The sequence below is a fragment of the Leucopleurus acutus genome (assembly GCF_964270905.1).
Source record: "Leucopleurus acutus genome assembly, chromosome: 17".
NCBI classification, from domain to species: Eukaryota; Metazoa; Chordata; class Mammalia; order Artiodactyla; family Delphinidae; genus Leucopleurus; species Leucopleurus acutus.
The window spans coordinates 2,233,903-2,245,897 of NC_139159.1; the positions used below are offsets into that span (position 1 = coordinate 2,233,903).

Below are 11,995 nucleotides of genomic sequence, written 5' to 3' on the forward strand. Positions count from 1 at the left end.
CTCCTTTCCTGCCTTCTTTGGAATTGATCATGCTTTTCTGAATGAAAATCATACATTTCTATTACTCCAGTCATTACACTTAAATTTCTGAATGCGTGCTCAATTTAGAATATATTGTTAATCAATACCGTTATACACTTTACAGAAAATATAAGAACTTTAGAATTCTTCAGCTCTCAATGCCTCTCACACTGTTATGTCATATTCTTTAATTCTTTAGTTTTATCCCATTTAAGAGTAGTCCAAAATTAGTTATTATTGTTATCTTGTAAAACCTGTTTAACATTTTCTAACTCTGTCATACTACGCCGCATTCTGCACAATTCCCTTACATCTATATTACAGTTAAAAATTCTCTTAAACATTGTCTAAATCTTCTGGTTAAGCTAACTGGTATTTATTTTGATTGTTGTACTTTCATTTTTAGACATATTTGTTTCTTTCCAAACCTGACTTAAATTTGCTGGATCCTACTTCACTACAGCTCTATTTCTTCTCTTATTTCTTTAAACCTCTAAAGTTGGAGTCATTCATTCTCCTTCAGAAGTCTCTATCAGCTCACATCCTAGAGTTTACGGTGACCCTCTTCTGTGAGGAGCTGTTTCGTCGCATGGTTTGTGATATCTTTGTTGGCAAGGCCAAAGGTTTTCACTGACGTCTTGGCCTGGGTGTCTACAGCCCAACGGCCGTGGGAACTGGATTCCACTTCTTCATAGGGTCTTCAACCCAACTGGAATGTTCCCCAGACCCAATATTCTGCGTGGGTCCCGCCTGTTTCCGAACTGTTGTTGTCATGGTTACTCATACACCTAGTTTAGGTGCTTTGCCCTTATCAGTTGTCTGCCTTTCTTCCTTCCTTTTTGTTTTCGGTGGCAGGGCGGGGAGCAAACAGCATCTATGCATTTGCCCCATCTCAGGCATGTCCTGCCTCGTCCTGCCATTAAATTATCTTGTGTGCTCCGCATGCTTCTCCTTAAACAGATTGCTCGAGTCTTTCTACTGTTTAGGGGTCTCTAAGTCTCCAAAAATCCAAGTTTTCTTCTAACCAAACTTAGTTCCTGTGCTCCCAAAGTAGTGTAACTACTTCATGTGGGGAAACTTAGATCGGCTTAGGGAGCCTTTACTCAGCTGTGTGTCTGACACGGTATATTTTCCTTTAAAATCTGAACAGTTGGAATCTCCACCCATTCAAAACTCACTAGCAATTCTCAGTAAGTCGAAGAGCAAACATCCTCATTCTCAGCACCCATTCAAAACTCACTAGCAATTCTCAGTAAGTCGAAGAGCAAACATCCTCATTCTCGGCCCTCTCAGCACCCATTCAAAATTCACTAGCAATTCTCAGTAAGTCGAAGAGCAAACATCCTCATTCTCGGCCCTCTCAGCCTGCCGTGTATGTACTTTTAGTCAACAATTGCTTTGCATTAAATAATGTGATCTATAGAGATGGAAATACACAAGGCAATTTAAGTGTTGAATCAGAGCTCCTTCCTTAACTCATCTGCATTTATTCCTCATAGTTTAGGATATGTTCATGTACATGGAATTAAGGGTAGTCTCAAGACTTCGTTGGCAAAAATATGAATGATGGGTGGCTAGATAAATGAAGACTAAATAATTAGATAGTATATTTCCCTTCCAAAGATAAAAATACAATTTAAAAGTGTTTTCATTGGATCTTTCTCGCATGTACAAATTCTAAATGTACAACAATATTTAGGTACAAGGTATAAGGGAAGACATTTTAACTTTTGTTTACATATATTATACATATTATATATAAATGTATACAGTATTTGTTATTTAGATAATATATATGTATTTATATATGCATTGTTTTATATACATGTGCTGAGTCTTAGAGTTGAACCATTTTCACTAATAATTAGTTTAAAGAAATTCTCTTCATTTGTTTTACACAGCATATTAATAGGACAGAAAATGAGCTTCATAAATCTGGGAGACATTATATATTTTCTCTCTCTTAGTTTATGTTTGAAATGCAGATTCAAGCATCAGTTCATTTCTGATGCTTCAAGCAAAAGTCAGCAAATTATCTGGCACAAGAGATGAAAATGCATCCTATGGAGTTATAGTTAAACTACAGATCCTAGCACTGTTTGTACAGAGTGCATCATCGCGCATTTTAAACTACAGACCCTAGCACTGTTTGTACAGAGTGCATCATCGCGTATTTTAAACTACAGACCCTAGCACTGTTTGTACAGAGTGCATCATCGCGCATTTTAAACTACAGACCCTAGCACTGTTTGTACAGAGTGCATCATCGCGCATTTTAAACTACAGACCCTAGCACTGTTTGTACAGAGTGCATCATCGCGCATTTTAAACTACAGACCCTAGCACTGTTTGTACAGAGTGCATCATCGCGCGTTTTAAACTACAGATCCTAGCACTGTTTGTACAGAGTGCATCATCGCGCATTTTAAACTACAGACCCTAGCACTGTTTGTACAGAGTGCATCATCGCGCATTTTGTATATTCATGAGGGACAAGTAAGTTTTACGTTGTTTTTCACAAACTCCATCAAGCCAATCCGTGTCGAGGACAGTCAGCTAGACATGGCTGCTCTGGTGCACGTCCCTCCCGAAGTGGAAGGCGGGATTTCTGGGTGAGCTATTCGCAAACGTAACTTACTGATGGATTAAATTTCATTTGAAAATAAAAATGGATTACACTTGACGTTGGTCAAGGGGCATTTGCAGAAATGACCGTCCAGTAAGTCTGTGTTAACATCGTCTCACAGACTAAAAACAAAAGATCCTTACACAGCACCAAACAGTCGGCCCTCCCTCTGCCCCGTAACGTTCAAGCTAGGAGATAAACAAGTCGCATTGAGACACATCTTCTCAGACACTGTTCCTTGCCTGACATGCGTGTTAGACTGACTGTCGGATACATGCTGTTTTCAGTCCCAAACCACAGTGTCTACACCCTCCAGCTGCAGGAGTGTGGTTCCCCGTACCCGAGACCATTTGTGCGCAGGGGACCAGGACAGAGATGACAGCACCCCTGCAGGAAAGGAAAGGAGCTCTTCTCTCCCTTTTCCCACCATCATACCGCCCAGTTAAAAATTGGCTTTTCTTGATCAAAGGAAATCAGGGGAAGACCGAGCCTCAGAGCGCTTTCGTCTTCTTGGTGTGCACCGCCCCGTCAGAGAGGGGGCCCCAGATCTATTATGATCAGAACCGTGTCACGTACTGGAAATGATAAAATCTCTCTGGATTTTGCAATGAGAGGTTTTTTGCAACACTCAGAGTTCTAAAAAATATGACATGGTATTCTTTTTATTTGCACATATGGTAGAGGAAGCTGGTAGGTTACAACAAGAAATATTTCTTAAGCTAGAGGAGTCCCTATGCACGTTAGAGCCTTTAATTGTGCATTATTTCAAGGAGTGTTAGAAAAGGAAAAGAGAAAAGATCTTCAGTGTGTTGAAGGCTGAAATGAACTACTTTCTCTTAAGTCAGCGGTTTCCATGTCAAATGTGTGACTACAGGTTAAAGTGAGAAGCAATGAGTGTCTGGCTACGTTTTCCTGAGAAATCCCCGCCCAGGGTTCCCGGGCGGGTGACACTGTCAGCGTTCCTCTGGGAAATCAGCAGCCATCCCAGGGTCTCTGCAAACCAGACAGCGGGTTCCCTTCACCAATTCAGGGCTGAGACATGGAGCCGGGGGACAAATCCGCCCCCACGGGTGACCTGGCCACTCTGAAAGGCAACATCCAAAAATTACCCCCATGGGGTAAATTCCAGTGAAATTACTTTTAAAAAGTTGTTTATAATACATAATCTGATAGGTTGACTGCCTCAATCCAATGAAAGTTACCCACGGGATGAGTTCACTCTTACATCAGTTCCTATGAATTCTGCATCTCTACACATTTGCAGCGTGAAGACCGTGGCTACAAGCGCTGGCCTATAACCTGTCACCTCCCAAACCGCATGGCGTGGGGTGTGGGATCCACGGGCAGGGGTAGATGTAAAAAGCCACTAAATTAACACAGAGCTTTTGTCTTTATACAAAAGACATCACCGGGTGGATGATACCCTGACAACACCTTCTGTACTCACGTAGCATTGGGTCGTTTACCCAGGGCTTTCAGGCAGCGCTTGCAGTGAGCCTGCCCAGAGAACCAGGAGATGAGTTCCAGCCCCAGCCCTGCCTCAGTTTACGTGTGTGACCTTGGACTACGTTCCATAAGCTTCCAGAACAGAGACCTCTCATTTGTTGGTGAGGATGTGCAAAGCATGTAGCATCAGTCAAGTGCGCATAGAGAGTAGCCATATTTATATGGAAAATCACAAACCTCAAAGTCTCACACCACTATTCTGACCTTACGAATATGCCTAGAATCTGTTCACCAAAACAACTGTTTTCTCTCTCTTTTTGAGTTTTTCGGGTATTTCTCCAGTGGTGCTGGCACACCCCTCGCAGACCCAGGAAGCGCAGTCTCCTTCCTCCCTCTGAATCCCCCATCACCTGCACATCCTGCCGCCCAAGTCGTGCCTTGAGCTTGTTTATCCAAAGAGGAGAAGGAAAGGAAAACGGAAATTGAAAGAGCGGCAACAGAGCCGATAAACAACACGGTCTGATGAAATGCTGTTTTGTAGGTACACACCCAGAAGGCAAGAGACACTTCAAAGCCAACACAATGTCTCTGCGTTTTTACCCCAGACGTCATGAATCTGACTCGTCCAGTGTCTAAGCTAAGAAACAGCTGCCTGTGTGTGGCAAAATACTGAATATGGATCTAATATCTGAAACAGTGAATTTATTAAGTAAATTAAAAATCAAATGAATAAAATGACATCTTTGGAAAAATCTTCTCAGTGAGCACAAGTACGAATTCGTTTATTTTTTGTACCCAGGTTGGCACAAACAGCATTCTTTTAACCAGCATTTATTAAGTTTCATAGATAAAGCAAACACTGCAGGGTCTCAAGGAGCTGAAATCTGGTAGGAGACAGACCAGTAAAGCACAGCTGTAAGCCGGCTGGATAATGAGGGTCTACGGATGCCTGGGAGGGACAGAAGGCTCGCCACTCCGACTGCTGCCTCGGGGCACGCGGGGCTCACAGGGGACAAAGCATTTGAGCCGAAAGTGGAACTAAGACTAAGCCTTTCAGGAGAACAAGCAGGGAAAAGGCACTTCAGACAGATGCAAACGAGTTTGGGCCAAACCACGGGGGCGGAGAGCAGGTGAGCATTTCCGGAGAGCAGGTGAGCATTTCCGGAGAGCAGGTGAGCATTTCCGTGACGCGAGCTGCGGTGGAGGGTAAGGCACAGTGGGGTGCTGGTGGCAGCTGAGGCTGCGAGTGGGCAGCAGAGAAAATCAGGGCCTTACCAGTCGTATAAATTAATTTAGATATTTAAGTTAGTCTCCAGACCATGGGGGAAATTCCAGTGATCACTACATGGAAACGTGAGGGACAGCCTTGTGAGAGCTGGGACGGAAAGCAGAGAAACTGGCAGGGCAATGCCCCTGGGCTCAGGTGAGGGAAGAGGAAGGCCGTCAGCAGAGCCATTAGTGACAGAAGTGCTTGGCTGGCTCTGGGGGAGATGGTGCCAACGCTCCCCATCTCATAAGGTGCATAAATGACGGCTACTCTTACGTAATAATCCATGGAGAAGTTAAAAATGTTTAGTTGAGACAGATTTTAGAAATGATGAAAAGAATAGTTTTACGAAAGAAGAGGCCAAGTCCAAGCGTCCTGTGACGGGTGAAGGTGGCAGCTGCCTTGTTACAGGCTGACGTGTGGACTCCAAAGGCCCATGTGTTGAAGCCTGAACCCCCGGCACCTCGGAATGAGACCGTATTTGGAGATAAGGGCCTTAAAGAAGTAATTAAGTTAAAACGTGGTCACAGAGATGGCGCCTAATCCAACAGGACTGGTGTCCTACAAGAAACGGAGATTAGGACACAGACACCCACAGCGGAAAGACCACGTGAAGATACAGAGAGAAGACAGTCGTCTGCAAGGCAAGGACACACCTCGGAAAAACTCAACCCTATCCACACCTTGACCCTGGGCTTCCAGCCTCCAGAACTACGAGAAAGTACATTTCTGTTGTTTAAGCAGCCCAGTCTGTGGTGTGCGCGATGGCAGCCCCAGCTTACTAGCACGTGAGTCACTAAGGCTAGAGCCCATGCTCTCAAACGACCTTCCTAGTGCCTCACACTCCACCCATGCACCATTATGCTCTCATCCTCCAGTGAGCATTCCTTTCAGATTCTTCCAAACTCTGTTTTTCGGTTGAAAATTATAAAATAATTTCTAACACTTGACCAAGGCTGTTTACATGTAACAGAAATCACTGTGGCCAAGAAAACATCTGAGACAAACCATTGACCAGACTGGATGTCTTGAGGAGCATCAAAGTGATGATTTATTTTTAAATAGTTGTTGAACACCTACTGTTTGTCAGCTCTGTCTAGAGGACATTGTAATGATAAACAATCCTGGGTTTCTATTATCAAGGTATCTGCAATCTGGTAGGGAGAGAGAATCTGTACAAAAATACATGTGATAGAAGCCCAGATGTTGCATGCTATAGGAGGACACACACAATGGGAGTTCGAGAAAAAACAATTATTCTTAGAAAAATGGAGTGGGAAAGGCAGTAACCAGGGGAGAATTTATGGTTTAATTGGTACTTGGCCAGGCCTTGAACAAAGGTGGCATCTGGCTACAGGAGGATTTATGCATGCAGGCCTGTGGGTGGAGGGTCTAGAGCATTTCAGCTACAGGGAAAATGTGTGAATAAACTTAAAAAGAAAGGAGGGGAAACTGAGTATTTCAGTGTGAATAGAACATAAAAGATGTGAAACGCTTATAAAAGATGGGTTAGGTCTACCTTTTAAAGAGCCTTGAACATCCGCGAAATTGGACTTCATTGAGGGAGCAAAAGTCTTGATGTAAAAAAAAACACAAACCAGTTTGATTCTGTCATGTATTTTACCACATGTGGTTGAAGCAGAACAGCATCACAAAATTACCTTTGAGGTCAGGGAGTGTTACAGTGCCTACGCTTGGGAAGTGGCTTTCATCGTTCATTAATTTATTCCTCACCCAATAGGAATGTTAAGTAGCCAGTATGTGCCAGGTAGACACCAGTGAGCTGAAGAGACCACTCCCTGGCTCTGTGTGAGAAGGGAGCATGGAGGGGATGATGGGGTAAATGACAAATCATGATGGAGGCGGGAAGGGTAGGATTCTACCATGAGTAGGTGTAGACTGAATTACCCATTGCCCAAGTGGATCCAGGGTGTGAAGAATGAAAATCTCAAAAATCTCTAGAAATATCCGTGATTATAGCCTAGAAGACTAAGACAAAAATAAATAAATAAAACACACAACTTTTATTTCTAAAAATACTGGGGAAATGAAAAAACATTAGTCAAGCTGAGTAAATTCCAAAAAATTTAAAAGAATAGAACTAGTTCTAAAACATGGAAAAGAGATTCAGTTGGTAACTTCTGTCCTCAAGAGGAAAAGTAGAGAAAATGAAAATAAACAAACGACAGCAATATACCCACTGTAAACTTAAGGCGCTTTGAGGAACAAAATATTTTCAAACTTTAAAGAACTGGCAAAGAAACTTTTTAAAGAAGGGAGACAGTCTGAGAATCTTCCGTGAGCCATAAACTTGAGACATAGTACATGATGAAGTTTTGTTTTGGGCTAAGTTACCACATCTTGAGAGTAAAAAGATGTCTGGGGGGAGTCAGAACATGCTGGACCACAATTTCCTTTCCCCATCCTCCATGCGTTCACTACCAGTATACAGAAATACAATTCATTTTTGTATACTTATCTTGTGTATCTTGTATCCTGTGACTTTGGTGAACTTGCTTACTATGTCTAGAAGTTGTTTGGTAGGTTCCTTGTGATTCTCTACAGAAGTAAGTGTATCATCTGAAAATAGCTTTGTTTTCCTTTTCAGTCTATAGACCTTTTCCTTTCCTTGTCTTATTGCACTGGCAAGAACTTCCAGCACTGCGTTTAGTAAGACTGGTGAAAATGGACATGCTTACTTTGTTTGCAATATTTGGGTGAAAGCATTTTATCGTTCACCATTTAACCTGTTAATACAGTGGATTACATTGATGATTTCTGAATATTAAACAAGCCTTGAACTCCTGGGCTAAACCCTCTTAATTATGCTATATTATTCTTTTGATATATTGCTATATGCTCTTTGCTAATATTATGTTAAGGGTTTTTGCATCCATTTTCATGAGGAATATTGGTTAGTGGTTTTCTTTCTTTGTGCTGTCTTTGTCTGGTTTTGGTAACAGAGTAAATACTATCTTCAAAAATGAATTGAGAAGCATTCTTTCCTCTGCTATTTCTGGAAAATTAGTGTTAATTTTTCCTTAAACATTTAGTAGAATTCTTTAGTGAAGCCATCTGCACGTGGGGATTTTTGAACTAATTCAACTCCTTATTACAAGGAAATATCCCCTATATGTGATTATTATTGTGGTGTTGTGCTGGATCTCCAGAGAGTTATTGGACAGGTTTCTTTAAAGTTGAGTTATCCCAATCTATGCGACAAGGCTTGGTACTTAGGGAAAAAGCAAACCTGCTCTTTGAGAGCTCTAACAGTTTATGAATTTCTGCTGCAAAACTGCTGAAATCCTGAGCAAATTCCGCTTTTGCCAGAAGCCTTGCATTCCCACCACCTTCATCCACATTCAAGTTATCTTGTTGCCTGCTTCTACAAGAAGTGAATGAAATGCTGAAAATGGAAGTTGCATGAGGATAAAAAGAAGATCAACAAACATTCCCTGGGCATTTGGAACATACAAGGCATTGTGACTGCTGCTTTGTGTGATCCCAGAAAGAAAAATATGTGATTGGAATTAGAAATTAAAATTAAACGCCATGTGAGCAGATGATCCAGAGTCACACCTGCTTCACATAGTTTATTTAAAATGATAACGAAGTATCTATTGTGGAATAAAGGGAATGCCATGTAGTATTACATACATATTCGACATATCATTCAGATCTTAATGAATTGTTCATTTCACTTCACACAGTGAAAGAGCGATGACAAATTAAATATTACATATTATGTAGCACCCAGGTGGGAAAGACACTTGCTCTATTATAAATTCATGGCAAGAACTAAATTAAGGACACTACGACTAACAAAAATCTAATCTTGTACCACATGCAAAATAGCTCAGTATTGTTGATAATAAAAAGAAATAAAAGTCTTGGATTGAGTTTAAGATATGTTTCTTAGAGCTTAACTGACGTTCTCAAGACACAGAGGGAAACAATGGGTTTGGGAAATTGAAATGAAAGTTCCATCCATCTACGATTATGATGTATTGTTTACAAAAATTTATATAGATTTGATTTAGTTGACATGTTACCTGTGCCTCAAGTTTTCAGTTTTTGTCCAAATTTTGTTAAAAGTGTCCCTTGTGAAGAAGCCATTGTAACTTTCAAAACGGCTCTGGTTTGCTCTGCCTGCTACATGTCACCTATTGCTCAGTAAAGAATGGCTTACCAGAAACACCACGCCCCACGAGCTTGTAAAACAATTTGTGAATCAGGGACGTGTTATAGAGCTGACATCAGAGACGGAATTTAGAAAAGGGAAGCACTGAAAAAGAGCCCAGGTTACCAAGGCCAGCTTCCTAGCCACTAGATAAACTCAGTGCCTTAAGACACAATTCCAGTTTACAAGTATTGATATGTATACTATAAATAAAAACAGGTAATTTTAAGTAAACTAATGTGACACTTTTGTTTTCTTAGCGCTCTCTCCTGTAAATCTGCGGTGTCTCATCAAAGAGGATTTAAGCACAAAGAAGTCTGGATAATCGTATAAAGATATAACCAAGACTTGGGTTTCCCTGGTGGCGCAGTGGTAGAGAGTCCGCCTGCCGATGCAGGGGACACGGGTTCGTGCCCCGGTCCGGGAGGATCCCACATGCCGCGAAGCGGCTGGGCCCGTGAGCCATGGCCGCTGAGCCTGCGCGTCCGGAGCCTGTGCTCCGCAACGGGAGAGGCCACGACAGTGAGAGGCCCACGTACCGCAAAAAAAAAAAAAAAAAAAAAAAAAGAAGTTATAACCAAGACTAAAAGCACTGAGCGTAGGAACGTGGGGAGCGGCTGATGCAGGCACGACCGAATGTGCAAGAGGGGCTCCCACCCAACAAGAAAGCGCTGGGCGCTGCCACATGCCAGGAGTTCTGCTGAGACAGATATGGGGGCGCTCCCAGCAGGCGGCTCGCATTCTCCCAGAAAAGACGGATTGGCAAGCAAGCAGCGGATGGAGCATTTGTTCCAGGAGGACAAAGAAGGAGGCAATGACCTCTGCCTGGGGGCGGAAGGGGGGGTCAGGGAAGGTACATGAAGGGGACTAAAGCTCTCCATCCACCTTGGGGACCATGTCATGGTGTCTGCTCTACCCCAGGCTGTAGTCTAAGTGCTGGGGACCCCGCTGTGTCCCTAGATCCACCTTCCAGCGCTGAGACACTTCACATAGCCCTGTTTTCAGATGAGATACTGCAGCTTAGAAAGTTGTCAGCATGTCCATATTACATTGCTATTAACTGACACAGCTGGGATGCAAACCAGGATTTTAAAAATTCCTGAAGCCCCTCGCCACTACACAGACTGCTCTCCACCCATGGAGAGCCGAGGGTTGTGTGAAGCCTGATCAGATGTGTGTTTTAGACAAGGTGGAAGGAGAGAGGACAGACGTGGATACTTGTTAGGGAGATGATTGGGGGAAAAGGATGGACATTATGGACGCCGCTATATTTCAAGTTCTTATTGAAAACATGAAACCTAGCATAGAGTTTGTAAGAAAAAGTAATGATATTGATTAAATCAAATGGATTTTAACTCATGAATAGTGTATGGAAAGGAAGGCTCCAGGATGCGAAGGACACAGTTACTCCAGAGTATGCCTTCTGTCTGCCTCACCTGGGGGGCTGGGACTGCAGCGTCATTTGGGGAATTTAATTACTCAGGGATCTGTTGAGTGTTTACTCAGTGAAATGGGTACATCCAGGCACAAGCCACTGCTCCTGTTTTCAGAAGCTTCCAAGTAGATGGAGAGGAGACACCTTGCAGAGAAGTAACTATCAGCGAGCATCTAGGTGTCACCAGAGAGGTCCTGAGAGATTTCAAAGGAGTAAGATGGACGTTTCTCAATTTTCTAACATCAAAAATATTCCGTGTTGGTCGCAAATTAAACCTTTCTTGCAACACCTTATACATGAATTAAAATCAACTTAACTTGGGAATTCTCTGGCAGTCCAGTGGTTAGGACTGGGTACTTTCACTGCCGTGGGTCCGGGTTCAATACCTGGTCAGGGAACTAAGATCCCTCATGTTGCACAGCACGGCCAAAAAAAATCAACTTAACTTGATAAACATGATTACCTTTCTTGCAAACAATAAGCTGAGTTTCATGTTTTCCAAAAGAATTTGACTCTGCTGTTCTGCCACAGACCCACGATACCGCAGTACCAGACCCGGGAGAGTTCAGTCGTGCAGCAGAGAAAGTCTGCCTCGCAGACCCTATGAAGGCATGTGTGGTTCTCAAATACAGGCATTCTGATGGGAGTCTGTGTATTAAAGTAACAGATGATTTGGTTTGTTTGGTGTATAGAACTGACCAAGCTCAAGATGTAAAGAAGGTTGAGAAATTCCACAGTCAACTAATGAGACTTACGGTGGCCAAGGAATCCCGCAGTGTTGCCATGGAAACGGACTGAATGGTTTGAAATGAAGACTGTCTTGTTCTTAGGAAGTAAATATCTTTTGAATTTGAGAAAAGTGTTGGGACAGAAAATACTTTATGTAACTAAGTGGGCTATTCAGAAGCCAACAGATCATTTTTTGTACTTTGTTTTTTAGTGTTTACTTAGAGAGCTAGGAATGTAAATGCTTTCCTTTAGAAAGCCTTTATTTTTGGAAATGGAATAAGGAATGCCTCT

The 11,995-nt window shown here is 42.5% G+C and overlaps 1 pseudogene across 1 annotated transcript; it reads left to right on the plus strand.

Moving 5' to 3' along the window:
• The first annotated feature begins 10,176 nt into the window (after positions 1-10,176).
• On the plus strand, positions 10,177-11,773 carry LOC309974354 (signal recognition particle 9 kDa protein-like; annotated as a pseudogene). Its single transcript has 2 exons — positions 10,177-10,383; positions 11,481-11,773. The product of its transcript is annotated as a signal recognition particle 9 kDa protein-like (transcript).
• The last annotated feature ends 222 nt before the right edge of the window (positions 11,774-11,995 follow it).